The sequence below is a fragment of the Camelina sativa genome, chromosome 1 (genome assembly GCF_030686135.1).
Source record: "Camelina sativa cultivar CO46 ecotype springtype chromosome 1, ASM3068613v1".
Lineage (NCBI taxonomy): Eukaryota > Viridiplantae > Streptophyta > Magnoliopsida > Brassicales > Brassicaceae > Camelina > Camelina sativa.
In genome coordinates this window covers 16,981,179-16,987,721 of record NC_141880.1, presented here as the reverse complement: position 1 = coordinate 16,987,721, position 6,543 = coordinate 16,981,179, and the positions used below count along the sequence as shown (strand labels likewise).

The 6,543-nt window shown below is 43.8% G+C and overlaps 1 non-coding gene across 1 annotated transcript; it reads left to right on the top strand.

Annotated features, from left to right (window-relative positions):
• The first annotated feature begins 409 nt into the window (after window positions 1-409).
• Window positions 410-516, top strand: LOC147950025 (small nucleolar RNA R71). The gene has a single exon (XR_015565283.1). It is a non-coding gene; the product is annotated as a small nucleolar RNA R71 (small nucleolar RNA).
• Window positions 517-6,543: the final 6,027 nt, after the last annotated feature.

Below are 6,543 nucleotides of genomic sequence, written 5' to 3'. Positions count from 1 at the left end.
ACTCCTATAAGACAAATTGTTTGGCTTGAATTGGTTGTAGGGCTTGAAACCACCTTGGTTCTGCACATAACACAGCTCAACTGCTTCATTCTCCCCATCTTGATTTGTTGTATCTTCCTCACCAAGAAAATGAATGTTCTTCTGTGGACTAAGCATAATCTTGTCTAACTTGTCATTAACTATCTTTAAGTCCTTCTTATACTTCTCATCTCGTGCAGAATCAAAAAACCTTACTATTCTATCATAGTCCTCATTGTAGTTCCCATCAGATTGAGCCAAGTTCTCCACTGGTTCCCAGCCTTCATCTACATGCTTGTTGAGGAAGTTTCCATTTGATGTTGTGTCTAACAACATCCTTATCTTGGGCAGCACTCCTCTGTACAGTGTGCTAAGCAGTGAATCATTACTGAACCCATGGTGTGGACACTGTGTTTGGTAGCCCTTGAACCTCTCCCAAGCCTCACAAAAGGTCTCATTGTTCTTCTGTGCAAAACCTGAAATCTCATTCCTCAATCTGGCTGTTCTGGCATTTGAAAAGTGAAACGACCCAATCCGTTTTTTTTTATACTAATAAATAATAAATATATTAATATAATATAATAATAAAAAAACTAAGCTAGTGATCCCATACCCACTAGCCACCTAACCACAATCACACCAAACAGCGGAAATAATAAAACCAATAAATAACCAATAACCAGTATCAAATAAACCGTAATAATTCCAAAGTCATAAACCATATCTCCAATCAATATAAACCAAAGAACCAGCAATCCTAGACAACATTCTAGGACTCAACTCTAACAACCTAACAAAAGCCAGACAACAACCAAAACGAGCCACTAGAACATCCTTCTCTTCATTGTCATGATCCCACGGTCACAATTTGCCTCTACCTGCATCACAAACACAATGAGATGCGTGAGTATTACAGAAATACTCAGTGAGGCGATCCTCCCATCTACGAGCTATACACACAAGCAAATCAAGAGTAAAACTACAAATAAAATATAACAAACCAACCATTTAAACAGAACAACCAATGACACTTTCACTACACCTACACAAAATAAGTCATACAAACCAATCGCTTAGATAAACTCATGGTCACACACTCACCTTAACAAGTAATTCAGGAAACTAACTACAACCAAATGAGAGGCTCTCCAATATCCAAGAACAACCAAACTCGCTCCTAGAACCAATCACAACAACAAACAAACATTGAAAACAAACTGCCAGAAAAAAAAAACAGAAAAGAACAACCTCACAGGTGAAACCACGAAATCAAAATGAACCGCTAACTTTCTAATCCCTCCGGTGAAAAGAAAGGTCTATACGTCCACAAGCTTCCCACAAAATTTCAGAACGATCAGATTTCAGATAAAACCGCAATCGATCCCGAAACACCCGCTGGTTTCAATCTGCGAAAGAGAAGAAACGCCCAACAAAACTGCCAATATCTCCTATAATATTAACCCAAATTCACTTCTGTAAAAAGGCGAGTGTACGAAAATATCTTAGCCCTACCAAAAATCAATACCTTTCGAAACGATTTGACTAGTCGGATCTTCCTTCTCCCAAACCCTGACAGTTCTGTTTCTCTCTTTACTCTAAGGAAAAAGCTTGATCTTCTTCCCTTTATCCTTTACACCCAATAACCAAGAGTTATCTCTCTTTCTCTCCCTCTCTCTGATGTCAATGTCGACAAAAGCACAAAAGAAGCGAGGAGGCGTGACAATAAAAAAGAGAATTAAGTGTTTTTGGTTTAATTAGATTAAACCAGAATTTAATTAAACCAAAATCAATTAAAAATTTCATCCTTCGGTTTTCTCTACATCCAAATTTTAGAAAGCGGATGTTACAATTCTCCTCCACCAACATAGATTCGTCCTCGAATCTCGAACAACTATCAGCCAAGGACTCCCGTGCAACCGTCTCCACGGTCTGCACTCCTACGACCAATCTAGGAAGGTCACCTCTAGGCGATAGACTCACGCTCCAGGCATTATTTGCTCTCGACTTTTGGACTTTCCTTCACTCATAGGTTTGAACCTTGAGTTTTTATTGGCTCCTCATCAGGCCGAAGCCTACATGCCATAATGTTGGCTCGTCATCGGGCCTAAGCCCGCATGCCATAATATATAAGGAAGTCCAATATTCGTCTCTCGGGTTACCACCCTACAGCGCGTCCCCGGATCATCATCCGAAGTCGATATACCAACCATACTCCAAGCCACAAAGTCTCAGAATATGGCAGTACTAGGAGAACCGAAGTCCCCCAAGAGTCGCGAGCACACAATTATGAACACGTCTGAGTCATATCCCTATCCAGGTTTCCTTCTCGTGGCTCGCGTAGGACAACACAATGTCCTACCAGCCACATATCCCCTCACTGGAATACCTCATGACCACACAAGGATCATATACATGCTGCAACGGCCCCCACTAAGGCCAAACAAATGTCCTAAACAGGACCGCCACCAAGGCCAAAAAAATGTCCTCAACAGGACCGTCACGAAGACCACTCATCCCAAAGGACCGTCACAAAGACCAATTGTCCTGAAGGACCGTCACAAAGACCACTTGTCCCGAAGGACCGCCTCAACAGGCACATCTGGCTAAACAGCCCGCCACAAAGGCCATACAATTGGCTAAACAGCCCGCCACTAAGGCCACACAATGTCTCAAAAGACCACCACACACGGCACAATGACTCAAAAGTCCGCCATGAAGGCCACACAAGCCCCTCCAAGGCTCACAACCACTAAAAATGGACAAATTCTAACTCACATAAAATTTTCCATTTTTAGCACTTTGCACTTTTGGAAACTTCTATTTTAGGAAACTTTCCTCCAAAAACCCCGCCTCACGGAAACTTTGTACCTCGAGCACCACCTCATCTTGTTACTGAGTCGCACAACCAACCACCACAAGGGACCAAGTAAACAAGAGAGATGGGCTGGAATACTCCATTCCTGCTCCAGCCACGAATTACAATTGGAACCAGGCTAGACAAGCTCAAGTCGTTGCTTGCTTCTCATACCACTTCTTAAACCTTGCCTTCATCCTCGCCTCTGGTTCCCAAGTCTGCTCCTCAACACCATCACAGTCCCAAAGGACTCTCATCAAAGGAATCTTCTTCTTCCGAAGTTCCTTTATCCTCCTCCCGAGAACCCTCACTGGTCTCGCCTCCAATGTCATGTTAGGCTGAAGATCTTCAGGAATCTTAGCCAACAACTGATCATCCTCACGGAGACACTTCCGCAACATAGACACATAGAAAACCTTGTGGAACACACACATAACTTAAGACAACTCCAACCTATATGCTACCGGTCCCACCCTCTCAATAACTCTGAACGGACCTATAAACCTCGGACTCAACTTAGTCTCTGTCAATGACCTGTTCAGATCCAGCAACATGGCCATCTTGAGGTACACTCTGTCTCCTACCTGAAACTCAAGATCTCTCCTCCTCTTATCAGCATAACTCCTCTGCCGATCTTGAGCTTCCTTCATGTTCAGCTTGAGAATCTGAATCTTCTCTGAGGTCTCCTGAACAAAATCCGCCCCGAACGTGCTCCTCTCCCCCACCTGAGTCCAGCATAATGGTGTACGGAATGGTCTCCCATACAAAGCCTCATAAGGAGCCATCTTAATACTCACATGATAACTGTTGTTGTAAGAAAACTCTACCAGGTTCAGGTGATCTGCCCAATGGCCACCCCAATCCAACACACACATCCTCAGCAAATCCTCCAGCATCTGGATCGTCCTCTCTGACTGTCCATCAGTCTTGGGATGATAAGCTGTACTCATATGCACCTTAGTGCCCATCTCTGTCTGAAATGCCTTCCAGAACACCGAAGTGAACTTAGAGTCCCTATCAGACACAATACTTGTTGGCACCCCTACAAATTGACTATCTCCTTCACATTCTTCCTAGCGAAGACTGTTGCTCCATCAGTCTTCTTAATGGCCAGAAAATATGCTGACTGAGTCAACCGGTCCACAATGACCCAGATAGCATCAAAAGTCCAAGACAATGGCAATCCTACCACAAAATCCATCGTGATCATATCCCACTTCCACTCTGGAATGGGTAGAGTCATCAGTAACCCGCCTGGAACCTGATGCTCAGCCTTCACTAGCTGACACACATCGTACCTCACGACCCAACTAGCTACATCCTTCTTCATCCCGACCCAGTGATAGTACCTCTTGAGATCATGGTACATCTTAGTCGCTCCTGGATGAATAGAAAACATGCTCGCATGAGCCTCTCCCAAGATCTCCTGCCTCAACTCCTCATCTTTGGGCACACAAATCCGACTGTGCACCAAGATTGTACCATTATCTGAGACCTGATACTCTGAATCCACATCCTTTGAGGCATTCACCAGCCCCAAATCCTCTTCCTGAGCCAACCGCACCCTACTCAGAAGATCTGCTCTATCAACCGCCTCCACACCCAACAATTCCTGAGACACAACACACAAACTCAACGCACCGATCTCTCTTACTAGAGACTCCATCTCCTGCTCCTGAGCCGAAGCTACCCTCTTCCGACTCAGAGCATCTGCAACCAAGTTAGCCTTACCAAGATGATAGGCTATCTCCAAATCATAGTCTGCCACAAGTTACATCCACCGCCTCTGCCTCAAATTCAGCTCAGGCTGAGTGAATATATACTTTAGACTCTTATGATTTGTAAACACCTATACCTTTGCACCATAAAGCTAAGATCTCCAAATCTTCAGGCCAAAGACTACAACACCCATCTCCAAATCATGGGTAGGATAGTTGTCCTCATGCTTTCGCAATTGCCGTGAAGCATAGGCAATCACCTTCCCATGCTGCATCAACACACACCCAAGCTAACTCTAGATGCATCAGTATAAATCACATAGGGTTCTCCCTGCTCAGGCAAAGCCAACACTCGCGTAGTAGTCAACATCTCTTTAAGGCTTGCAATGCCCTTGTCACACTCCTGTGACCTAACAAAAGGAACATCCTTCCCTTACAACTTAGTCAACGGACGTGCTCTGCTCGCAAACCCGTGCACAAACCTCCTGTAGTAACCTGTCAGACCAAGAAAACTCCTGATCTCTGTGGCATTCTGCGGTCTAGGCCAATCCCTGATAGCCTGAATCTTCTCCGGATCTACTGAAACCCCCTCTATAGAAACAATGTGACCAAGAAAACCCATCTCATGCTGCAAAAAACTAAACTTGCTCAACTTAGCAAACAACTTATGCTCCCGCAACTTCTTCAGAATTGCCCGCAAATGCACTGCATGCTCCCCCAGACTCTTGGAATAAACCAGGATATCATCGATAAAAATGATGACAGCCAAGTCTAGAAAACTCCTGAAACACGTTATTCATCAATCTCAGAAACGCTGCTTGTGCGTTAGTCAACCCTAACGACAACGCCACGAACTCATAAACCCATACCTCGTCCTTCTTCTTGACGAACAACACCGATGCTCCCCACAGTGAAGTGATAAGACGAATGAATCCCCTTCTCAACAAATCCTCTGGTTACGTCCTCAGCTATACTAGACTAATAATCAAGTATGCGAACATCACCTCACCACCACCTGAATATTACCAATAAAAAAAACCCTTGAGAACTGATCACCTCATCTATGACCACTCTTCAGGTCATCCATTAAGCATTTCGCCTCTCCGTCATTTCACATCCCCTTTCCGAAAATACTCAAGTCCTAACTATTCATAGAACTTTCTATTTATGGAAACTTTCTTTTTCGGGAAATTCATGTTCTTTCTTTGCAACGACACTTTCCATAAATAGCAAAACTCTAACTCCTTAAACAATTTCCATATTTAGAATCACATAATCCCTTAACCTATTCCTAATCAATATTTCATAAGAACTAATCATCTTATTAAAGCTTCTCCAACAACATTGTCAACAAATCCGCAATACGGTCATCTTGGTCTGAGCAAAACCTGTCACCATACTCACAACACCCGCTGGACCTCCAGCAACACCAGTAAGCACATCGGCCACACAACTAAAATCCAACATTAAACAACCATCAACTCTCGAGGTCCACATTCCATTGTCATGTTTATACTCGCGTCCTAGGCATTGCTTTCTCCAAACTCTTCCACCCTTAGGTCGCAACCTTCGGGCCATATCGTTCTCACTCTCAGACAAACGTCTTTGAGTTATACCATCTCACTCTTGGACTACAATCATCACGATCTCGGTATCAGGAGAACTACTCATCCCCTCAAGGAAACCACCATCCTCTGAGGAGCAACAATCCTTAAAGACTATAAACATCTTCCGACCAAAAGTACTTGTTGTGGTCCGAGTATAACATTTCAATGTTACACCTGCCCACTCAACTTCTAATATCCAACTGGATTACCCACCAAACAGAGAAAATATCTGCTCCAACTACAAATGTCCACCTATCCGCTTCTCTAGGCTCGATACCTCTTGAGAAGAATCTCGCACCGGGGTCTACAACTGCTCCATCCTCCTAACATAAGAAGGAAAGTCATC